Source organism: Rutidosis leptorrhynchoides, chromosome 4 (assembly GCF_046630445.1).
Source record: "Rutidosis leptorrhynchoides isolate AG116_Rl617_1_P2 chromosome 4, CSIRO_AGI_Rlap_v1, whole genome shotgun sequence".
Classification (NCBI taxonomy): domain Eukaryota; kingdom Viridiplantae; phylum Streptophyta; class Magnoliopsida; order Asterales; family Asteraceae; genus Rutidosis; species Rutidosis leptorrhynchoides.
In genome coordinates this window covers 131,778,872-131,806,636 of record NC_092336.1, presented here as the reverse complement: position 1 = coordinate 131,806,636, position 27,765 = coordinate 131,778,872, and positions in this window count along the sequence as shown.

Sequence of the window (27,765 nt, the reverse complement as noted above, 5' to 3'; positions counted from 1 at the left end):
ACGTGGTTCACATCCTATATCTGTCACATACATGTTATGGCACTACCGGCACATGGTTCATACCATAACATTCACAAATAAACACGCCATATACATGAACGTATAATTATTCCACTCACCTTGTCACAAGGATGATGATTTAGCACTTCCGAGCTTCAACGCAATGTACCTAAATCATTAAGTGCACATTCAATTTCACAACTAGTGGGATTAACCTCAATACTCCCACTTGAGCATTTAATGACCCAATTTGCATTAAATTACTCAACTACTCGCAACCGCCCATAAATGGCCAAGACTCGACTTTAATCACTAAGACTAGTGAATTAAAGTCTATTAACTTCAATTAACACAAAACTTAAGGTAATCCATACCCATTTCATCTAATTAGGTCAACTAGTACATTTTGACCCATTTTATTTTACTTAGACTCACAATCAAGTCAAACTTACCCATTAACACTTCTTTCATAAATCTTAAAGTGCATTAGTGACTAACAACAGCAATTAACACTTACAACCCCAAATCATAATGCCAAAACCCTAGATTGTGGCTTTTAGGGTTTCATTACAACAACATAACCCAAACTCACCCATTTTACCACCAAATGGGTCATAGAAATCTCTAGTAACCCAAACCCTAGCCTTTAACCAATTAAAACTTAAAACATAAAGTTAGAACTTACCAAGACTATCTTCTCGTAGCTAGTAACAAGGAGAACAACTTTAAATCTCGCTCCTAGGTTTGATTCACAAATCTCCAACTCCAAATCTCAAGATTAAACTAAGTGGGCTTTGTGTTTTGGGAGAGAAATTGGAAAGAAAATGGAAAAGGAAGTGAAATAAATGAATATGTGGTGGAGAGTTAATGCTCCCATCAGATCCACATGTCAATTTACTATTTTGCCCCTTAAAATCCCTTAATTTGAGCTAAGTCCGACACCAGTTTAGCAGAACTGTCGCAGCGCGGACTTAATCGTCGCGGCGTGACACATAAAGGGAAAATAGGCCCTCCTTAACCCACTTCCTGATCCTGGTTAGCTTGATATGCCGCGGCGAGGACCCATTTACTGTGGCGCGGCATTTGCCTGAGCCTGGTCACTTCGACCATTTAACATAAAACGATGGTTCAAACAACTAGCACACCTCATTCACACTTCCTATGCACGCCTAGCTTCAACCTTAAGTCTCGCACGACTCAACTCCATCTCGACACATTATAAATACTCATGCGCACGCATTCACGTATATAAATATAATTATACATTTACTCAAAAACTAACACTTTGGCTCATTTAATCACATAAACGAACATGTATAATCGTGCTAATAATTTAGTTTGTACCTTTAAATATGTACGGGAAAAACGGGATGTTACACTTCCGCGGCGCAAAATTCTTGAGAAACAGAAACTTGTTCCAACAAACTTTTTCAGGTCCTAACAAGCTTGTTCAAATGTATCTTAAAAGAACTGTACCTCGTTTCAGATCGAGATCCTCGTTCACTTCTAAATTTCGGGGTGCTTTACAAAAAGCCTCGGGACCACGTTTAAACATGAGTACAACACATCAACCACATCTCGAAGGACCAAACAAACATACGATTCAAACCTTGGAAACCATAATACGAGTTCGTGTTATCGGCTTCAAAATTTCTTGAGAAAAGTCTTTGCCTTTAACCAAATTCTCTTACAACGATTGTGATCATTCAAGTCTTAACGTCACACCTTTTGAAATCTTATATGACCGGAAACGTCATTCTCCTTTTGTAGAACCAAGTAAATGATAATCAAATCACCAGACCCGCACTCATTCATGAAATAACCATTAAGATCGTTCAAATCCAAGAGAGGCCCAAGACGATCCGTAGTCGCCAAAAGAGCCATGCAAATGTTAGACGTAAACCTCTCGAATTCTAAGTGGGAAACCGCGTAACGTTAAAAGTCGCACCTTGAGGAGGTGTAATCCGTTTCGGGAAACGTAGGAAGCTAAATCCGCGATACATTAATCCTTTTGAAATCTTGGGGCGTATTGGACCCGTTACTTACCGTTTCGAATTCCCAACTCAAACAAATTCCGTTCACCCTACATTCTGTGTATCAAACTTAAAGACATGTCTTGTGAACAAGAACTTGTTATCCTTTTCGATGAGATTACTATCGATGACAAACTTCACTTCATAGGAGAAACAGTTGACATTATGAATAATGAAACCAAACTCTAAAATAACGTAAAAATCCCGACTGTCAAAGTTCGTTGAAATGCCCAAGGAAGTACCTTCACTTATTCGTAGACGTGGCAACGCAAGATCTTGAGGAAGAAACAACGACTACTACTTCCAACTAAATTTCGGGACAAAATTTCTATTAAGGTGTGGGTAATGTAACATCCCGCGTTTTTCCGTTAAATTTATTTTTAACACTGTCTTTTTTTTTTAAAATAATACCTTTCATTATTTAAAATCATATTTTCCGTTGACTAACGTTCTTAATATTCCTGTTATTTAATTATAACATCACTAGATTACTCGAGCATTTTTAAAATACTCGTTTGGTTAATTCCCGCACCCGCTTTAAACTCAAGGGACCGAAGTTGCCAAGTGGGCAAACTAGTTGACTAGGTCAACTAGTCAACCCACTTTCCACCACCCATTCATTTGATACTTCCACCTCCTCATCCCTTATCCTCTCAAACTCAAGAACACCATTTTCATCTTCTCCATTAATTCATCATCCAAATCCGAATCAAGAAGCAAACATCAAAACAAATTACATTTTCATGATCCTCTCTTCATTCTCTACATTTTGGTACCAATTTCATCAAGTTTGGGTAACTTTCTAAAAACACTAGATTTCTCTAAATTCGTTTTATATACTTGAAATGATGTTAATTAGTGTCTATGGCTCAAGTATAACATGAATACATGTTTTGTTTGCTCGATTTGTTATTTTGAGTAACTAGTTTGAACATTTAAAATGGGTGTGCTTAATCTTGAGTTTTGGGTGATTAAATGTTGTTAAATTGTTAAATTTCATGTTTTAATTGTGTTACTAGTATCACTAGCTTCGTTTTGATGTATAGGTTGATTAAGAAAACTTCAAACACATGAATATTGATTTTGTGAGTTTTGGTTAGGGTTTGATAGCTCTTAAAATGGAATTTTGATGACTTTAATGCCATGAAACGTTGTTAGTAAGTGTTTACTTGTATTGTATGTTTCATTACCTTCAAAACGGCGTATCGTATGTGTAAATTGGATTCCCGAGTCAAGAAATGCGTTTTATGAACTTGAAACTTCGATTTTGAACATTTAACGATCATTTATTGAGGTTTTCATTGTTGTTAATGATGGATTTGATTCATGAAATGTGTTTAGTTGTATTCCTTGTTAAATTACCTTTCCAACGATATAAGATAAGTGTTTTGAATGTTTACGGTTCATAAGTTATGATCGTTTGAAGTTGAAATCGTCTAAGTGTTAAACTGCCCAGAAATTGCTGAAACAGATGCAGATGCGGCGCATCTGCCTTGGATGTGGAACATCTGAGGCAGACTGCCCAAAAACGTCATTTTTCGTTTAATTCTAGCTATGCTATGCACCCCCGATTGATATAAAACTTGGCCAACATGCTTATACATGACTTCTAAGCTTAGAAAAATAGTTCGCGACCCGAACCGAACGTGTTGACTTTTTTGTTGACTTTGACCAAGTTTGATAATGGTGTATCTTATCGTATACACACATAAAAGGCATAGTGGTTGCATAAAAGTAGCATCAGGAAGACTGAAAATAACAGTTTTGTGGAATTATCCGTCCAGCGTTCTCCGCTGTATAAGCTGCTCCGTCATGCGTAAGCCCTGAAGGCCGCCTAGCACGTAAGCCCTGGTCGGAGAATGCCACTTTCAGTATAAATTTCGGATCACAAGTAACAGAACATATCATCATCTGACACGTGTCCCCGAACAATCCGGTGGATCTGACACTATAAATAGACCCCTTGGGTCATCATTTTACACAGTTCAGACATTCTGATAAATTTGAGAGCAGAGACTTCACCTCTCTCTCTCTCTCTAACACTTTCTCTCACTAGGAGTCATTCGGCTAGCACTTTTACGTTCTACGGATGACAGATTGATTAAGTCACCCCACAAGTTTCTACACTTGTGAACCGGGTCTGCAGGGATTATTTCCCAAGGGCAAACATCAATCGGCAACACTCGCCCATCTAAAGCTAGATTACTTCTAGTAACGTATTGGCACACTAATCCTTACCTCATAAGGAAATAGGTGTTAAGAATGGCGCCATCCACTAATGCAAAGAACACGCGAAACGGAAAAGGAACAAAAACAACTGAAGCTCCATTTGTACTTGAAGCACTTAACAATCCATTAAGTGGAGACATGATAACTGTTGAAGATGTACCTGTTCCGCCACCGGACGGTACGATTGAAGAAACAGTTGCTGAAATTGCAGAAAGGCTTAAGCGTTTGGCAACTAATTCAGAGAAAAGGCCAGTAATAGAAGAAACAACAACCAAAAGTGCAGAAAGGCTTCTAAACCTTGTCACTAATCCAGAGAGGCGACCATTGATGCAACCACGGCGATGTCCATCATTTGTACCTTTTCGACGGATGGCGGATGGCAAAGATAAGCAAATCATGAAAAGGCAATCTATATCAAAGTACAGGTTATCCAGACTACTTGATAAGCTGGGGAGTCTTATTGATGATTTTGAGGATGATAATGACTTGAGCTATATTAATAATGATTCTGACGATGAAATTGACAAAGATGAGTTCATGTCTGAGAAGCAGGCAGTATTGCTTTTAAATGACATCCTTAAGCAGACAGCTCCGGCAAAGTATAAGCAACGCTTAGCGCAGCCCACCGTCCGTGCTGTAGCTGTAGATAACTTCTTCACCCTCATTACTGGAGAGCAAGCTACAAAGCCACCAGCTATGGCAGAATCCACTCAGTGTTTCATTGATCGAATTGCTAACTATTCGTTGCCTAGAAATCTTGGCATACCGGCAATTGGAGTTTATGATGGTACAACAGATCCTGAGGATTTCCTCACTATGTTTGAAGGTGCAATGAGGTTGCAGCATTGGGATGATGAAGTAGCTTGTCATATGTTTCCAATGGTGCTGCAGAAAATGGCAAGGGAATGGTTTGCTAGTTTTCCGCCAAGAAGCATCACAAGTTATTTAGACCTCCGTGCAAAGTTTGTTATGCAATATCAAAATCTTCGAAGCTGTACTTTGACACATCTTGATGCACATGAGATCACAATGCATCACAATGAGTCCTTGAGAAATTTTATGAAGCGATACATACTTGAAGCACAGAAGATACCTGATTGTCCAGAATCTCAGTTAGTATCTGGTTTCATTTTCTGTTTGGATCAACGACGGTTTAGTGCACTTGTCCATGCGTTAAGGTATGACTTGCCAAAAACTCTGCATCAGGCGTTGAAAGTTGCACAGAAGCATGTTCGCGCCGGTGAGCGGGGGATGAACAAGTGTGATGGCAGCAGCAGCAGCAGCAAGCAGCACAACGGAGGACGGTACTTTGATCGAAGTCAGAGAAGGAATGACAATTCTAATGGTGGATGGAGAGGCAACAATCATCCCAACGATTTTCATCACAACATGAGGCCAATCGAAAGGCATCCTTTGATAATGGCGCTGACCAAAACTCCCAAAGAGATTCTTTTCACAGAACCAATTCGGACCACTTTCAATCTTTCGGCACCTATGGAAGAAAGAGAAGGTCCAAAAAGTGAGCTATGGTGCGACTTTCATGAGGCATGGGGTCATGATACAGATAATTGCAAATCTCTGATGAGAGAAATCATCGCAAAGATCAAAGCATGAGAGTTAAACCACTTGTTGCCAGGAAAACAATATAGGAGAAATGATCCTTGCAGGAAATTTGGATGGCAAAAGAATGATGGTGTAAGAGGTCATCGAGGTGAGAACAGAGGAAGGGAAGAGCATGGCGGAAGAGACTGTAGTGACCCGACCTTTTCCATGTTTATATATATTTAATGAAATTGATATTTATATGATTAAGTGTTTCCAACATGTTAAGCAATCAAACTTGTTAAGACTTGGTTAATTGAAATAGGTTTTATATAGACATCTGACCACCCAAGTTGACCGGTGATTCACGAACGTTAAAACTTGTAAAAACTATATGATGTCATATATATGGATATATATATAGTTTACATGGTATTATGATAAGTAAACATATCATTAAGTATATTAACAATGAACTACATATGTAAAAACAAGACTACTAACTTAATGATTTCGAAACGAGACATATATGTAACGATTATCGTTGTAACGACATTTAATTGTATATATATCATATTAAATAATATATCATAATATCATGATAATGTAATAATTTAACATCTCATTTGATATAATAAATAATGGGTTAACAATACTTAACAGGATCATTAACCTAAAGGCTTCAAAACAACATTTACATGTAACGACTAACGATGACTTAACGGCTCAGTTAAAATGTATATACATGTAGTGTTTTAATATGTATTTATACACTTTTGAAAGACTCCAAGAAACTTATCAAAATACTTCTACTTAACAAAAATTCTTACAATTACATCCTCGTTCAGTTTCATCAACAATTCTACTCGTATGCACCTGTATTCGTACTCGTACAATACACAGCTTTTAGATGTATGTACTATTGGTATATACACTCCAATTATCAGCTCTTATCAGCCCATGTGAGTCACCTAACACATGTGGGAACCATCATTTGGCAACTAGCATGAAATATCGCAATAAAATTACAAAAATATTAGTAATCATTCATGACTTATTTACATGTAAACAAAATTACACATCCTTTATATCTAATCCATATACCAACGACCAAAAACACCTACAAACACTTTGATTCATCAATTTTCTTCATCAAATTGATCTCTCTCAGGTTCTATCTTCAAGTTCTAAGTGTTCTTCATAAATTCTATAAGTTCTAGTTTCATAAAATCAAGAATACTTCCAAGTTTGCTAGCTTACTTCCAATCTTGTAAAGTGATCATCCAACCTCAAGAAATCTTTCTTATTTACAGTAAGATATCTTTATAATACAAGGTAATACTCATATTTAAACTTTGATTCACTTTCTATAACTATAACAATCTTATTTCGAATGGAAATCTTACTTAAACTTGTTTTCGTGTCATGATTCTGCTTCAAGAACTTTCAAGCCATCCAAGGATCCTTTGAAGCTAGATATATTTTTCTCATTTCCAGTGGGTTTATCCACAAAACCTGAGGTAGTAATGATGTTCATAACATCATTAGATTCATATATATAAAACTACCTTATTCGAAGATTTAAACTTGTAATCACTAGAACATAGTTTACTTAATTCTAAACTTGTTCGCAAACAAAAGTTAATCCTTCTAACTTGACTTTTAAAATCAACTAAACACATGTTCTATATCTATATGATATGCTAACTTAATGATTTAAAACCTGAAAACACGAAAAATACCGTAAAACTGGATATACGTCGTCGTAGTAACACCGCGGGCTGTTTTGGGTTAGTTAATTAAAAACTATGATAAACTTTGATTTAAAAGTTGTTCTTCTGGTAAAATTATTTTTCTTATGAACATGAAACTATATCCAAAAATCATGATTAAACTCAAAATGGAAGTATGTTTTCCAAAATGGTCATCTAGACGTCGTTCTTTCGACTGAAATGACTACCTTTACAAAAATGACTTGTAACCTGTATTTCCGACTGTAAACTTATACTTTTTCTGTATATATTCATAAACTTAAGTTCAATATGAAACCATAGCAATTGGATTCACTCAAAACGGATTTAAAACGAAGAAGTTATGGGAAAAATAAGATTGGATATTTTTACTTGTTGTAGCTACGTGAAAATTGGTAACAAATCTATACAAATCATATCCTAGCTAACTTATATTTGTATTATACATGTATTCTAATATATTATGTAATCTTGGGATACCATAGACACGTATGCAAATGTTTTGACATATCATATCGACCCATCTATATATATTATTTGGAACAACCATAGACACTCTATATGCAGTAATGTTGGAGTTAGCTATACAGGGTTGAGGTTGATTCCAAAAATATATATACTTTGATTTGTGATCTAGCCTGAGACGTGTATACACTGGGTCATGGATTGGGTCAAGATAATATATATAAATTTATTTCTGTACATCTAACTATGGACAACTAGTTGTAGGTTACTAACGAGGACAGCTGACTGAAAATATTTAAAACATTAAAACGTATTAAAAATGTTGTAAATATATTTTGAACATACTTTGATATATATGTACATATTTGTTATAGGTTCTGAATCGACCAGTGGCCAAGTCTTACTTCCCGACGAAGTAAAAATATGTGAAAGTGAGTTATAGTCTCACTTTTAAAATCTAATATTTTGGGATGAGAATACATGCAGCTTTATAAATGTTTTACAAAATAGACACAAGTACGCAAAAGTACATTCTATGGTTGGATTATTAAACCGAATATCGCCCTTCAAGTCTGGTAGCCTAAGAATTAGGGAAATGGCTCCTAATTGACGCGAATCCTAAAGATAGATCTATTGGGCTTAACAACCCCCATTCAGGTTATGGATGGTTTAGTACTTCGAGATTATTATACAGACGAGAGGTTCTGTTTTGGGGATATTCTATGCAGTAAGTTAACGTCGGTTACCAGGTGTTCAACATATGAATGATTTTTATCTCTATGCAGTTTGCGAAATGCCTGATAAGAGATGTGTTATAAAATGAAATCTTGTGGTCTATTATTATGATTTAATAATATGTAGGTTAAACCTATAACTCACCAACAATTTTGTTGACGTTTTAAGCATGTTTATTCTCAGGTGATTATTAAGAACTTTCGCTGTTGCATACTAAATTAAGGACAGGATTTGGAGTCCATGCTTGTATAATATTGTTTAAAAACTGCATTTGAAGACTTATGTTGATGTGTAATATTATTGTAAACCATTATGTAATGGTAGTGTGAAAAACGCTATATTTTAGATTATCATTATTTGATAATCGTCATAATATTTTAAAGGTTATGGTTTGTTTTAAAATCGAATGCAGTCTTTGAAAAACGTCTCATATAGAGGTCAAAACCTCGCGACGAAATCAATTAATATGGAACGTTTATAATCAATATGAACGGGACATTTCAGTTGGTATCCGAGCGTTGGTCTTAGAGAACTAGAAATTTGCATTAGTGTGTCTTATCGAGTTTGTTAGGATATATTAGTGAGTCTGGACTTCGACCATTTTTTCTTTAAAAACGATTGTTTAACACTTTTGTTGGAAATTATATATTATTAACATGTAAATATTATGTGATTTATTAACCTCTTAATGTGTTTAATATTGTGTGATAGATGTCTACCACTAGTACAAATCCCATCGACTCACCTAATAATAATGAAGAGTCGAATATAATTTGGGAAGATTCACAAATTTCTGAAGAGGAACCGGAAGAAGAGGAACCGGAAGAAGAGGAACCGGAAGAAGAGGAACCGGAAGAAGAAGAGGTTTCGGAAGAAGAAATATTGATACCTATAGTAAATCGATTAAATAAAAGAAAATCCTCAACCAACGGACCAAAGTTAATAATGGTCAATGGTGTTTTCGCCGAGGAAGCAAAATATTGGGAAGATTATCAATTTTTCGATGAATCGGATCCCGATGAGGATTCCGATGATGTTATAGAAATTACCTCGACCCAATTTAATAAAGTGAAAGAAAATAATAAGGGAAAAGGTATAAAAATAGAGAAACCCGATTCCAACCCCGATGAACTTTATATGTATCGGCAACATCCGTATTTTCTAAAATGTAACAATGACCCGGGAACCTTTAAACCACCAGGTTTTTCTAAACCATTGTGGAAAACGACAGCTCGTATTAGGGGAGCATCATATATCCCTAGGAAATTAGCAAAACGAACCAAGTCCGAAGAAGAAGAAATGAGTGAGCCGGATTAAAGAGTTGTAATCATGTTGTGTAATATATGTAATATAGTGTGCTTGTACTTTTATGTTCTATGTAAAAATTTCTTGTATTGTTTGTTAATTATCTTTTACGAATCTAATCCTTGTCTATTTTACAGTATAAAAACAAAATGGACGTTAAGGGTAGACAACCGAATATTTTAGAAGACCTACCAGAGGATATGATTGAGGAAATCTTGTCTAGAGTCGGTCAGAATTCATCAGCACATTTAGTTATAGCGAAATTAACTTGTCAAACATTTGAAAGACTTTCCAGAAATGCCTTAGTTTATAAAAGGCTTTCCTTTGATAGGTGGGGTATATCACATTGGGGAGACCGTAAGTTACGCCGTGTTTTCTTTAAAGCGTTAAATGCGGGGAACCCAAAAGCAATTTTACGCTACGGGTTAAGAACCTATTTTGACTCAACATATCCCAACATAGGATTTTGTGAGTTAGAAAGAGCTTCTAACATGCAACATAAAGAAGCATGTTATGCTTACGGGTTAATAATGTTCGCTTCTCATCAAATTGAGAAAAAGAACATTGGGTTGCAACTTTTAAATAAAACATTCCCACAAGTGATGGACTCGGTAGTTGAGATGAGAAACAAGGTTTTTAGATTATTATGGGGCTGTTGGACATTACGAAACCCTCATCCTTTTGACGACATTACAACACGCTGTCTTGTCAACGGTCACAACGGTTATGTTCCACAAGACCAAGGATGGGAAGTAGTCATAGTAAAACCAGAATGCATGACTTGTTTCTGGACGTATGAATTACGTGTCTTTATTGCCTTTATTGAACGACTTGCGTATTAACTAGAATTGTCTTCGCAACTGTTTTGTATCAGAGTTTTTATGTGCTATATTTCATGCTATATGTAAAATATCGGTATTGTAAGTTTGCAAAATATTTTATAAAAGTTTAAATGTGAGATATTATTATAATCAGTTTTCGTATAGAAATGTAGTAGTTGAATTGTATGTTAGCTACTAAGTATGAACTTAACGGGTAGGTATTACCCGAATTAAAATTTATAAAACGCTAATATGAAGAAAAAGCTTTTATAAATGAGTTCATATTATGCTACGGAATACTATTGACTACTCTTAATATTCTATATGATTAACTTAATTCTTTTAGCTATTTTTAAAGGAAATGGCAACGACTACTCGTCAGAACTTGAACATGAGTGAGGAAGACTTCCGTGCTTTCCTTGTAGCAAATATAGCCGCAGTACAGGCTGCAATGCAAAACAATAATAACTCAGGGTCTAGCAGTGGAGTTAACTCCATAGGAAACCGTGTAGGAGGCTCCTACAAGGCTTTCACTGCCTGTAAACCTCTGGAATTCGATGGAACTGAAGGACCAGTCGGACTGAAACGATGGACCGAAAAGGTCAAATCTGTGTTTGCTATAAGAAAATGTGCTGAGAAAGATAAGTTAAAGTACGCCACACATACCTTCACAGGTACTGCGTTAACATGGTGGAATATCTATCTCGAACAAGTGGGACAAGATGTTGCTTACGCACTACCGTGGTCAGCATTTAAACACTTAATGAACGAGCAATACCGTCTTAGAAACGAGGTCAATAAGCTCAAGGTAGAGCTTAGAGGGTTACGAACACAAGGGTTTGATATTACCACATACGAACGACGATTCATAGAGTTGTGCCTATTGTGTCCGGGAGCGTTCGAAGATGAAGAAGAGAAAATCGACGCATTTGTAAAAGGGTTACCAGAAAGGATCCAAGAGGATATAAGTTCACACGAGCCCGCCTCCATACAAAAGGCAAGTCGAATGGCTCATAAACTTATAAATCAAATTGAGGAAATGATTAAAGAACAGGCGGCCGAAGAAGCCAATACGAAACAAGTCAAGAGGAAATGGGAAGAAACCAGTGACAAGGGTCACAATTTCAATAATCAACCCAACAATCATAACTACAATCGCACCAATTTTCGCAACAACAAACGTAACAACAACAGCAACCACCCCAACAACAACTACAACAACCGTTTCAACAACAATAACAACCGCAACAACAACAATCCCAACAATAACAACAAGAGGCAGAAATTCTGCCAGAGATGTGAAGGATATCATCCAACTGGGCTCTGTACATCAGTGTGTACTAAGTGTAATAGAAAGGGCCATGGTGCGACAAAGTGCGAAATCTACGGATCAATGGCTAAGGGAACAAATAATGCCGGAACAAGTTATGCAGACATTACCTATTTCGGATGCGGGAAAAAGGGCCATTACAAAAATATTTGTCCAAATCAGGGGGATAATAATGGGCAAGGCCGAGGAAGAGTCTTCAACATTAATGCGGTTAAAGCGCAGGAAGACCCGGAGCTTGTTACGGGTACGTTTCTTATTGACAATACATATGCTTATGTTTTATTTGATTCGGGTGCGGATAGAAGCTATATGAGTAAGGATTTCTGTGCTAAATTAAGTTATCCATTGACGCCTTTGGATAATAAGTTTATACTAGAATTAGCAAACGGTAAATTAATTGTAGCAGATAATATATGTCAGAATCGAGAAATTAAACTGGTTAGCGAAACATTTAAGATTGATTTGATACCAGTAGAGTTAGGGAGTTTTGATGTGATAATCGGCATGGACTGGTTGAAAGAGGTGAAAGCAGAGATCGTATGTTACAAAAATGCAATTCGCATTGTACGAGAAGAAGGAAAACCCTTAATGGTGTACGGAGAAAAGGGAAACGCGAAGCTAAATCTTATTAGTAATTTGAAGGCGCAAAAGTTAATAAGAAAGGGTTGCTATGCTGTTCTAGCACACGTCGAGAAAGTACAAACTGAAGAAAAGTGCATCAATGATGTTCCCGTCGCAAAAGAATTTCCCGATGTATTTTCGAAAGAATTACCGGGATTACCTCCACACCGATCCGTTGAATTTCAAATAGATCTTGTACCGGGAGCTGCACCAATAGCTCGTGCTCCATACAGACTCGCGCCCAGCGAAATGAAGGAACTTCAAAGCCAATTACAAGAACTTCTAGAGCGTGGTTTCATACGACCAAGTACATCACCATGGGGAGCTCCTGTTTTGTTTGTTAAAAAGAAGGATGGTACATTCAGGTTGTGTATCGACTACTGAGAGTTGAACAAACTTACCATCAAGAACTGTTACCCACTACCGAGAATCGACGACTTATTTGATCAATTACAAGGCTCGTCAGTTTATTCGAAGATTGATTTATGTTCTGGGTATCATCAAATGCGGGTGAAGGAGGACGATATTCTGAAGACTGCTTTCAGAACGTGTTACGGTCATTACGAGTTTATGGTTATGCCGTTTGGATTGACTAACGCACCAGCTGTGTTCATGGACCTCATGAACCGTATGTGTGGTGTGAAGACCCGTCCTAATCCATCTGGACGAAGTCCATATCGATTATAAACGATTCACAACAGTTGATTACATCGCGAGGTACTTGACCTCTATATGATACATTTTACAAACATTGCATTCGTTTTTGAAAAGACAATCTTTCATTACATCGAAGTTGACAGGCATGCATACCATTTCATAATATATCCAAATATAACTGACTTAATAATAATCTTGATGAACTCGATGACTCGAATGCAACGTCTTTGGAAATATGCCATGAATAACTCTAGGTAATATCTATAAAATGAGCAAATGCACAGCGGAAGATTTCTTTCGTACCTGAGAATAAACATGCTTTCAAGTGTCAACCAAAAGGTTGGTGAGTTCATTAGTTTATCATAAATAATCATTTCATAATTTTAATAGACCACAATATTTCATATTTCCATTTCTCGTAAACATACGTCTCATGCATAGAGACAAAAATATCATTCATATGAATTGAGCACCTGGTAACCGACATTCACAATATACATATAAGAATATCCCCATCATTCCGGGATCCTCCATCGGACATGATATAAATTTCGAAGTACTAAAGCATCCGGTACTTTGGATGGGGCTTGTTGGGCCCGATAGATCTATCAACAGGATTCGCGTTTACAATACCCATGTAAATATTAGTTACCAAGCTACAGGGAAGTATGCTGAAACAACCCAACCTGTATTAAAACCGGCCCATAAAATTTTTTCCTTTTAATACGCGTTAAATAATACTTTAGGTCCCATTACACAATTTCCAAAACATATTTGTTACCAAAGTAAGTTCAACGAACTTAAAACATACATTAATAGTTTAAACTCCCTAATGCAATGGTTCATTAATTAAATCGTAAACCGGTTATAATCATTTTGACCCGACTAGTTACGTTTACACTAAACCGAGCATGGTGATTTGGGACTACGCTACCCAAATCCTAATCGAGTCCGAAAGCAAGATCTTCTAAGCAACCTAGCCAAGATCTCTAATTCCCAAGCTTACCCGAGCCGCCAAGCATGCGAACCTATAAAAATGTCAACAATGAGAGGGTAAGCTAACACTTAGTGAATGAGAATATACGACATACATATATATGCATAAAATGGACACGCCACACAAATAATCAAATACCGCATACCGGAGCATCCAAGCATAAAGGCAATCTAAGCTAAGCATACCGTATAATCACTAAGCAACAAGCTAGTAACAACAACCATAAAGTAAGTCACCAACGATGATGTGAACAACGCCAATAAGCTACACCCGGAGGGTTAGCTACATCACAACAATACTTTAATATATATATATATATATATATATATATATATATATATATATATATATATATATATATATATATATATAACAGAGCGTAAAACCGCCCAAGGTTAACCAATCGCACAAAGGAATGGTACTCGAATTTTCCATCGGTGTTCGTAACAACCGTTAGTGTACAACACATATATCACTAACCCTTGGACAACACATATCCGTTCATGAAACCGTTAGTGTACAACATATGTATCACTAACTTGGACAACACATATCCATTCATAAAGTCGTTAGCGTACAACACATATATCACTAACTTGGACAACACATATCCATTCATAAGATCGTTAGCGTACAACACATATATCACTAACTTGGACAACACATATCCATTCATAACGTCGTTAGCGTACAACACATATATCACTAACTTGGACAACACATATCCATTCATAAGGTCGTTAGCGTACAACACATATATCACTAACTTGGACAACACATATCCATTCATAAAAATAAACACATCACAATTCAATATCAACCCTTCGCCATTGGGGTTATCCAATTCACAATCACGTGTGATAATGTACGCACAAAACGTGTACCTCGCCAAAGGTGGTCAACCAAAATGCACATCCGTGCTAATTGGACCTATACACAAGTCCATCAAATCCACCTATATGTGAAGTGAGCTCTATAACCGAGAACCACTTCACCCGACCCGCACCCATCCTACACATACATATGCACATAGGATATTAACACTCACCTTGTCGCCTTAAAGAAATGCTTCTAAGTAATCCGCAACTCATCAATGGAAAGTACCTAATCCATTATCACAAATTCAACAACACACTTAGATTGGATTTACAAACCAACCCAATTTGACACTTAGTGCAAATTCGACCCAAATGCACCTCCTAGTACAAACCGCACCCAAACTAACCAATAATCACTAACACAAGTGATAATGGTCCTAATATGCCAATTAAACCCGAACAAAAGTGTTAAACACTTATCATTCTCAAAATCGCCCATAAACCCTAATTTTGACCCATAAGGTCAAAATCTCACCATTTACAAGTTTTGACACCAAAACATGTTTAACTCGGTTTTATACTTCAACTTAATCCATTTTAAGTTTACAAACCTCATCGAATCGACATTCGGGTCAAAATCCTCAACAAACCCTAATTTTGACTCTAGTCAAAATTAGTCAACCACGAAAACCCTAAAAGTCTCCAAAACACCAATAATCACTAATGCTAGTGATTGTACACCATTTAAAAGTCTTAAACATGGTTAAATCATTAACCAACCCAAAACCCGCCTTTAACACTTATAAACCCGAATCTTGGTGTTAATCTTCGATTAACAACTAAATGGGTTTCATCTATGAATCATACAATCAAAAGCCCCAAATTTGAATGATGAACACGAAAATGAAATTCGGAGTTAGAGCTTACCACTAGTATCACCGTGTAGTTAAGAACGAGGAGAACAAACTTGTCTACTACGCCAAAGATCAATACCCGCTTCTTCCTTTCCAAAATCCCACTTGAATCACTTGAGGATTTTAAGTTTTGAGAGGAAAATAGGAAAGAAAAGGAAAAAGAAAATAAGAAATGAAATGAGTGGATGAGGTTAAAGCCTCAAATCTGGCTCAAACGTGAAAAGACCAAAATGCCCTTGAACTTCATTTAAAATTACAAGAATCTGGTGCCAGTTCGTGCAGTATGCCGCGCCGCGGCCTTAAATGTCTAAGTCTGGGATCATTTTAAACCTAACTTCTGATCTTTGTTTCAGTAGAATGCCGCGCCGTGGCCTCGTTTGTCGCGCCGCGACCCAAAGCTCAACCTGAGCCCTTCTCCCGCGTACAAGACTTTAACACCCGTACACGTCTCAAATCCTTCAAACTCTAGTCGTACCCACACAATACACCTATATATCATGTACGGAGAAAAACGGGGTGTTACAACTCTCCCCCACTTAATTTTTATCACGTCCTCGTGATCCTAGTCACGAACCCAACGGACCCACACTCAATGGTTCCCGAACATGTATTCCGAACCATCTTCTACCACAATTTCACTAACCCGAAGGTTAACCAAATGACAAATTACACACCCGCTCACATTCTGAGACGTACAATACACCCAACAACCGAAATCTACAACGATCCCTTAGACAATTCTTCTCAAAGAGTTACCCTTAACAACTAAATCGTCACCCGCGATTTATCAAATTCTACAATTCCGAGCACTAGCACTAACTCAATCCCTCACATCGGGAAAAACTCAACAAATTTCGTACCGAGGTTTCAACTCCTAGCGTACCATACCAAGTACATCGCTAGTAACAACCACAAACCAAGACAAGGTCAACCATCAAACCGAAGAAGACCGAATTTAAGCGAATCGTTATGGATAATACTCATCACTAAACATCCCTTGTAGTGCGCAATACAACCAATACGCAACTACCGTAACATCATAACAAACGGTTAAGACCGATAACGCCCAAAACGACTATGGTAACGTTAATCCAAAGGCGTACAAAATCGACTGTTGTCACACCCGTAACATCATGTGAGCGAAGCACGGCTATCGCATCACTAATCATACAACATGGTCCTCACGACCTCACCATCGGCGTATAAAACGATCGATAGTTCCCACAACATGGTCCTTACGACCCCACCATCGGTGTATAAAAAAACCGACAGATCACACAACCCGAAGGCTGGCCGAAAACACACGCGCCTTAGTGAATCCGAACTACACGAGTCTCACTCCTCAATACAATGACCGAAACCACATGCGATCCACTACCATGATGAAGTCAGCGGACCCGAAGATCATGCTTCACCAATCTCAACACCGAATGAAGTCAGCAGACCCCGTCAACGGTCATGCTTCACCGATATAACACCTCTCTCATGATGAAGTCAGCGGACCCCGAAGGTCATGCTCCACCAATCGCATACTCCCATGATGAAGTCAGCGGACCCTAAAGGTCATGCTTCATCAATCACCAATACCATGATGAAGTCAGCGGACTCCGAAATTCATGCTTTATCAATCAACGCCCTTTTGGCCTCGAACGACGAGTAGCGTAACATCGCGCTCTGCTACGCCATAGTGAATCCTAACGGATACCACTAACCATTCACACACTCGAGCAAGAACCACCTATATCAAACATAGGCACAAAACAATAATTCTCTAGAAGAGAATTCGACACACACCTCCCTTAACCGAAGGATTTCACCTTGCTCACCAAACACGTCCATTACCTCTCAACGAGATTTACCACATTACCACCTCGGTGATAATTCAAATCCAAACCATAAGTACAATTTATCCGAAATTGTAATCTACCATAAATCGACCAAAAGCAGGTTTCGACAACATTTTCTGGATCTACCAAAAGCATCATCCGATATCTCACACTAAAACTTCCTCGTGCGGGAGTGTAACTCCCCCACTTGGAACTACGTCCCATATCCACAACTCGTACAACCGTACAATGCTGCCAAAGGTAGACTTTACAAACGATTGGGCTCACACGACCCATCACCATATCTTGCTCCAGCCTTGAGCACACGAAGGATTTCAATCAATCCTTAAACACTTCGAACAAAAAGTGCACCACCAATTACACAAACTATACCATCGCAATCATCCAATTGCTTTAGTTTGTCAAATTTCACCCGGTCACTCATGTACCTAAGGGTTTCTCTCCGGTACCCAAAGTACAATGTAACCGCAACACAATCGGAGTCGAACACCACGCTAGTAGGTATAAAAGGCACCTAATGTAACGTCATATAAACTCCAATACCAACATGCATCGAGATTCAAAACACTCGATCTCAAGGGTTCCAACCACCCGACGAACCTCATGGTTCATCAACTTCCACACTATAGCGAACACGCGCTTAACAATCGAACGCCAAAACCCATTTCCATGGCTTGGAAGAAACATTTCCCAAATACTAAGGAATGCTTGGTTATGCCAAGTCTTACGCCCTTCGCCCAACAATCAAACGTCACCATTGGGTACTTCCATTAGGAACGTCACCCATAACAACAATATGCACAACACAAGGCATTTTACAACTCAAACACAAACGGCACTTAATAAATAATCAACGGACATATTTATTAAAACGAAACGTACCTTAACGTCTCCCTGCCGCACCCGTCCCCACCAACTTGGGACATTCCGACTTACGATGTCCTTCTTCTTGGCAATTGAAGCACACCATGCCATCACCCTTTGACACCGAACATTCCCACGACTTGTGACCCCTCACGCCACAATTGTAACATCGAGACGTACTAGAATCCGGTATACCCATCCGCGTACCACCAGTGCTCACACTCGGACCCTTAGTCCTCTTACTAGGAGCACCATACGAAACAACCCTTCTCTCACTTGAAGGTTCACCAATCTTTGATCACGTATACGACTCGAAACCTCTAGCTACGGTGAATAATTCTGCAAACGATTTCGCGTGACCCCGGCTAATCTTATCCTTCAAGTCATCATTCAAGGTTCGATAGAAATCTTGCATCAACAAATTATCATTCCCCAAATACTCCAGGCAAAAACGAGCCTTCGCCATAAAGGTCGTCTTGAGAGTATTCAAATCCATAGAAACCTGTTGCAAATTTCGCAACTCATTACGCATTTCTGACAAATCGGCTGAAGTCCGGAACTCCTCGAAGAATTCCTTCTTAAACTCGTCCCATGATAACGCCATAAACGGTTCACCACCGACAAGATCAATCTTACCATCTAACCAATCCGTTGCCCTACCCCGTAACAAACTAGTAGCGAGTCTTGTCCTCTTCTCGAGAGGGCATTCAATAGTAGAAAACACCCTTCGACATCCGAGATCCAAGTTGTGCTTACCAAAGGATCCTGTTTCCCGTTATACATCGGGGGTTTAGCCCTCATGAAGCTCTTAAGACAACGCTCCATTTCACTACTGCCCCGAAATTCGGAATACTTCCTAACCATTTCTTCTCGAAACGCACTCATTTGCTCCGCAACGGCGGTCGCAACTGTAGAGTTAAACTCCTCGTCATTCGTCTCGATCTCGTTTCGCGTCATCATACTAAAGAATGCAAAACGGTTAGTCCACGAACGTATAAAACCATACGCACAACACCGCCCCATCTTGCTCAACACCCGTCGTACATCACTTGTTAGACACGATTTGCACCCGTAATAAGGTTTGCAAGTCCTTATTACGCACACATGTCGTGTCAACTCGTTAGTACAACGACCGCCTCACTCGATGATATAACCAACACAACGAAAATTCTACGCGATAAAAACACACGCAAGAATTACATAACAACACAAGCCAAAATCCTAGTTAGTTCACCTACACGCTAAGGCACTAACCAAGTTTCCATTCCGACCCGTACACCTACAAGTCCCGCAACAAATAAGCACACACAAAAGTCTAAGTCTAGGTACCTATCTCAAGTCGCCAAAATCCCTAAGACCATGCTCTGATACCACTTGAAACAACCCAACCCGTATTAAAACAGGCCCATAAAATTTTTTCCTTTTAATACGCGTTAAATAATACTTTAGGTCGCATTACACAATTTCCAAAACATATTTGTTACCAAAGTAAGTTCAACGAATTTAAAACATACATTAATAGTTTAAACTCCCTAATGCAATGGTTCATTAATTAAATCGTAAACCGGTTATAATCATTATGACCCGACTAGTTACGTTTACACTAAACCGAGCATGGTGATTTGGGACTACGCTACCCAAATCCTAATCTAGTCCGAAAGCAAGATCTTCTAAGCAACCTAGCCAAGATCTCTAATTCCCAAGCTTACCCGAGCCGCCAAGCATGCGAACCTATAAAAATGTCAACAATGAGAGGGTAAGCTAACACTTAGTGAATGAGAATATACTACATACATATATATGCATAAAATGGACACGCCACACAAATAATCAAATACCGCATAACGGAGCATCCAAGCATAAAGGCAAGCTAAGCTAAGCATACCGTATAATCACTAAGCAACAAGCTAGTAACAACAACCATAAAGTAAGTCACCAACGATGATGTGAACAACGCCAATAAGCTACACCCGAACGGTTAGCTACATCACAAAATACTTTAATATATATATATATATATATATATATATATATATATATATATATATATATATATATATATATATATATATATATATATATAACATAGCGTAAAACCGCCCAAGGTTAACCAATCGCACAAAGGAATGGTACTCAAATTTTCCATCAGTGTTCGTAACAACCGTTAGTGTACAACACATATATCACTAACCCTTGGACAACACATATCCGTTCATGAAACCATTAGCGTACAACATATGTATCACTAACTTGGACAACACATATCCATTCATAAAGTCGTTAGCGTACAACACATATATCACTAACTTGGACAACACATATCCATTCATAAGGTCGTTAGCGTACAACACATATACCACTAACTTGGACAACACATATCCATTCATAAGGTCGTTAGCATACAACACATATATCACTAACTTGGACAACACATATCCATTCATAAGGTCGTTAGCGTACAACACATATATCACTAACTTGGACAACACATATCCATTCATAAAAATAAACACATCACAATTCAATATCAACCCTTCGCCATTGGGGTTATCCAATTCACAATCATGTGTGATAATGTACGCACAAAACGTGTACCTCGCCAAAGGTGGTCAACCAAAATGCACATCCGTGAAAATTGGACCTATACACAAGTCCATCAAATCCACCTATATGTGAAGTGAGCTCTATAACCGAGAACCACTTCACCCGACCCGCACCCATCCTACACATACATATGCACATAGGATATTAACACTCACCTTGTCGCCTTGAAGAAATGCTTCCAAGTAATCCGCAACTCGTCAATGGAAAGTACCTAATCCATTATCACAAATTCAACAACACACTTAGATTGGATTTACAAACCAACCCAATTTGACACTTAGTTCAAATTCGACCCAAATGCACCTCCAAGTACAAACCGCGCCCAAACTAACCAATAATCACTAACACAAGTGATAATGGTCCTAATATGCCAATTAAACTCGAAAAAAAGTGTTAAACACTTATCGTTCTCAAAATCGCCCACAAACCCTAATTTTGACCCATAAGGTCAAAATCTCACCATTTACAAGTTTTGACACCAAAACATGTTTAACTCGGTTTTATACTTCAACTTAATCCATTTTAAGTTTACAAACCTCATCGAATAGACATTCGGGTCATAATCCTCAACAAACCCTAATTTTGACTCTAGTCAAAATTAGTCAACCACGAAAACCCTAAAAGTCTCCAAAACACCAATAATCACTAATGCTAGTGATTGTACACCATTTACAAGTCTTAAACATGGTTAAATCATTAACCAACCCAAAACCCGCCTTTAACACTTATAAACCCGAATCTTGGTGTTAATCTTCGATTAACAACTAAATGGGTTCCATCTATGAATCATACAATCAAAAGCCCCAAATTTGAATGATGAACACTAAAATGAAATTCGGAGTTAGAGTTTACCACTAGTATCACCGTGTAGCTAAGAACGAGGAGAACAAACTTGTCTACTACGCCAAAGATCAATACCCGCTTCTTCCTTTCCAAAATTCCACTTGAATCACTTGAGGATTTTAAGTTTTGAGAGGAAAATAGGAAAGAAAAGGAAAAAGAAAATAAGAAATGAAATGAGTGGATGAGGTTAAAGCCTCAAATCTGGCTCAAACGTAAAAAGACCAAAATTCCCTTGAACTTCATTTAAAATTACAAGAATCTGGTGCCAGTTCGTGCAGTATGCCGCGCCGCAGCCTTAAATGTCGCGCCGCGACATTTGACTAAGTCTGGGATCATTTTAAACCTAACTTTTGATCTTTGTTTCAGTAGAATGCCGCGCCACGGCCTCGTTTGTTGCGCCGCGACCCAAAGCCCAACCTGAGCCCTTCTCCCGCGTACAAGACTTTAACACTCGTACACGTCTCAAATCCTTCAAACTCTAGTCGTACCCACACAATACACCTATATATCATGTACGGAGAAAAACGGGGTGTTACATATGCCAGTGGTACAACTCAACGTAGAATGTATTTTAAGTACTTATGTCTATTTCGTAAATATTTATAAAAGCAGCGCATGTATTCTCAGCCCAAAAATATATATTGCAAAAGCAATTAAAAAGGGAGCAAATGAAACTCACCTAATGTATTTTGTAGTAAAAATACATATGACAACATTAAACAACCGAACAATGCAGGTTTGGCCTCGGATTCACGAACCTATATCATTTGTATATATATTAACACATATGATAGTAATCGAACAAATTCATATATTATATCTTAAGTTATATATTTTATATATTAAATTTGTGTATATAATTAAAATGATTAATATTTATATAGTTATTTTAATATCTATATATGATTAGTATTATATTAAGAATACCTAATTTGTTATACGTAGTCATACATATAATGATAATATGTTTTTCATATAGTTATATGGATATCAATATATTTATATATAATAAGTGGATTTTTATGTACAAAATATTTATTTATTTAAAAATGATAGTTTTGATATAAATGTTTTACTAATGATAATAATAATAACTTTATTAATAATAAAAATATTAATAATGATATTGTTAATAATGATACTTATGTTAATAATAATCATAATAATCTTATTAACTATAACAATGATATTAATACTAATATTAATGTAAATAATAATGTTAATTCCAATACTAATATTAGTATTAATAATAGCAATCCTTTTATTAATCGTTTTAATACTAATAATGATAATATTTATAATAATACTTATAATAATAATATTGATAATAATAAAAATAATGATTTTTAAACATGATGCTAATAGTAATATTAATGATAAATATAATAAATTTCATTATGATAGTAATATTAAAACTAATGATACTTAATATTAATACTTAGGGATAATATCAATAATGATAGTACTAAATATATTCTAGTGTTAGTAGTAATAATAATAATAATAATAATAATAATAATAATAATAATAATAATAATAATAATAATAATAATAATAATAATAATAAATGATAAGTAATACTTATATTAGTAATTATAATAATAACAATAATAATAATTATAATACAAGTAATTATATCAATAATAAATAATTACAATAATAATGATAATAATAATAAAAATCATAATAATCTAATAATATTAATACTAATGCTTAATATTAACCTAACAATAATAATAATAATAATAATAATAATAATAATAATAATAATAATAATAATAATAATAATAATAATAATAATAATAATAATAATAAAAATAGAAGTAGGAAACTACCTCAAGTTGAAATGGGTTCCAAAAACAAAAATCTGACAGGCCCTGGATTCGAACCCATAACCACCCGCTACACCGTCACCTCTCTTAACCATTCCTCCCTGACTGCTTATCTGATTTATACCCTGTATATTTTATATTTAACCTAACTTATTCGGGTTACATCTACCTCTTCTTCTTCATACATTAATCTATCCAATCCATCTTCATAACTATAAAAACAAATTTATACTCTTGTTTATAACTTGTAATAATAACAAAGTCATAAAATGTAATCGTGACATAAAATAAAAAATAAAAAAATTGAAGCAGCTCCCTGCTGCAGTCGCTGAACTTTAAAAAAAAAATTGATTTCTCAAATGGTATTGTTATAGGCCAAGGTCATAACATGAAATATATTGTAATTTATGTTTAGAAACTATTAGAATCGTTAATTTATCTGGAAACATCAAAACAAACGCGAATTTCGCGATGAACGATTCGTTTGACTTTTTGAAAATTATCTTTGACTTCGAAATTGAACCTTACTAGAAGGAATTGCAAACTGAAAACTTACAGACATCTTAAGTACGTGATTTCTAATACTCCAGTATTCTTAGTTTGTGAGTATTGCTTCTAATTCAAGCTTTGGATTGAAACCTGTCGTGAACATGGTAGCGGATTTGGTTTTCTTAAATTTCTGTTGGATTTAATGAATATCCGTAGGCACTTTAAAGGTGTAATTGACAGATTAATGCCGTAACACGATTTTATTCTGGATTTGTTTTTGTAGAACCAGTAGCTCGACAAGGTATCACGAGCAGGTGAAGAAAAACGAGAAGGGAATCAGAAAAAAATAAAGCAGATAGAGAGAGTTTTGGATTCTGCCTTTATATATTTATATTTATAGTTATATTTACATTTATATTAATAATTAAAATAATATTGTTAATAATAAATAAAAAAATATCTTAATAATGTTACTCATAATACTGTTATTAATAAATATCACAATAACAATTCAGTTAATAAATAAATAAATAATAATAATAATTTTAGTATTGATATAATAAATTATTATTTTCCCATAATTATGAAATATTATAAACTTCTAAATATAATATTTATAAATTACATATATTCAATATCCATTTAAATAATTACGTATAGGAGTTATATATATATATATATATATATATATATATACATATACAACTATAAAATATCGAAATAGCTTTTATTACAACGTTTAGTACTTTACATATTTATCTATAACGTCAAATACATATAATAGCTTATTAATATGTTTAAAATTTATATATAATTATTTATATATACATATTCTTTTACAATATAATTGTTCGTGAATCGAAGGGTAAAGTCCAATGGATAATTAAAGGTATGAAATCATTTTAATGTAGAACGTCAATTTTCTTAACTTGTCAATATCCAACATCTGAGTTATCTATATTCCCTAATTCCACTATCACCTTAAATAATATGAAAACTAAATTGTTATCTTATCGAAAGTCATGAGTGAAATATTGTAAAGCATGTATTGAAAATAAACAAGAATATCCACTAACTTTTGTCTAACTCTCGTTAAGTGACACTTTGTTCTCACATATAAATCACTTTACCATTTTCTGAATATCGTTAGAAAGGAAAGATTTCTCAAATCAATGTGGACCTCCCAACAGAGACTCATAATCATAATTCAATGTATCTGATAATTCAATCATATGATATTATCTTTTAATTTCATCAATAATTTTATCGGACAATTATCGAAACAAACTCGTGTATGTAAAGTATTATATACCTAATACCTTGTTAATGTTTTCAGTTAATAAGTAATTATTATATATACATGTTAGTATACACATAAATGTTCGTGAATCGTCAGGCATGGTCAAAGGGTAATTGATTACATGAATATGGTTTCAAAACTTTCGAGACTCAACATTACAAATTATTGCTTATCGTGTCGAAATCAAATAAGATTCAAGCTTAAATTTGGTCGGAAATTCCCGGGTCATCACATGTGGGCCATATCTCGACAAGTTTGTCATTGTTTTCATTGATGACATACTTATCAACTCAAAGAATGATCAAGAGCACGAAGAACATTTGAGAAAAGTGCTAGAGTTGTTGAGGAAAGAAAAACTGTACGCTAAGTTTTCAAAGTGTGCATTTTGGTTGGAAGAAGTTCAATTTCTCGGTCACATAGTGAACAAAGAAGGTATTCAGGTGGATCCGGCAAAGATTGAGACCGCTGAAAAGTGGGAAACCCCTAAAACTCCGAAGCATATACGCCAATTTTTAGGACTGGCTGGTTACTACAGAAGATTCATCCAAGATTTTTCCAAAATAGCAAAACCCTTGACTGCATTAACGCATAAAGGGAAGAAATTTGAATGAAAGGATGAATAAGAAAAAGCGTTTCAATTGTTGAATAAAAAGTTAACTACGGCACCTATATTGTCATTGCCTGAAGGGAATGATGATTTTGTGATATATTGTGACGCCTCAAAGCAAGGCCTCAGTTGTGTATTAATGCAACGAACGAAGGTAATTGCTTATGCGTCTAGATAATTGAAGATTCACGAGCAAAATTATACGACATACGATTTGGAATTAGGCGCTGTTGTTTTTGCATTAAAGACTTGGAGGCACTACTTATATGGGGTCAAAAGTATTATATATACCGACCACAAAAGTCTTCAACATATATTTAATCAGAAACAACTGAACATGAGGCAGCGCAGGTGGATTGAATTGTTGAATGATTACGACTTTGAGATTCGTTACCACCCGGGGAAGGCGAATGTGGTAGCCGAAACTTTGAGTAGAAAGGACAGAGAACCCATTCGAGTAAAAGCTATGAATATAATGATTCACAATAGCCTTACTACTCAAATAAAGGAGGCGCAACAAGGAGTTTTAAAAGAGGGAAATTTAAAGGATGAAATACCCAAAGGATCGGAGAAGCATCTTAATATTCGGGAAGATGGAACCCGGTATAGGGCTGAAAGAATTTGGATACCAAAATTTGGAGATATGAGAGAAATGGTACTTAGAGAAGCTCATAAAACCAGATACTCAATACATCCTGGAACGGGGAAGATGTACAAAGATCTCAAGAAACATTTTTTGTGGCCAGGTATGAAAGCCGATGTTGCTAAATACGTAGGGGAATGTTTGACGTGTTCTAAGGTCAAAGCTGAGCATCAGAAACCGTCAGGTCTACTTCAACAATCCGAAATCACGGAATGGAAATCGGAAAACATTACCATGGATTTCATCACTAAATTGCCAAGGACTGCAAGTGGTTTTGATACTATTTGAGTAATAGTTGATCGTCTCACCAAATCAGCACACTTCCTGCCAATAAGAGAAGATGACAAGATGGAGAAGTTAGCACGACTGTATTTGAAGGAAGTCGTCTCCAGACATGGAATACTAATCTCTATTATCTCTGATAGGGATGGCAGATTTGTTTCAAGGTTTTGGCAGACATTACAACAAGCATTAGGAACTCGTCTAGACATGAGTACTTCCTATCATCCACAAACCGA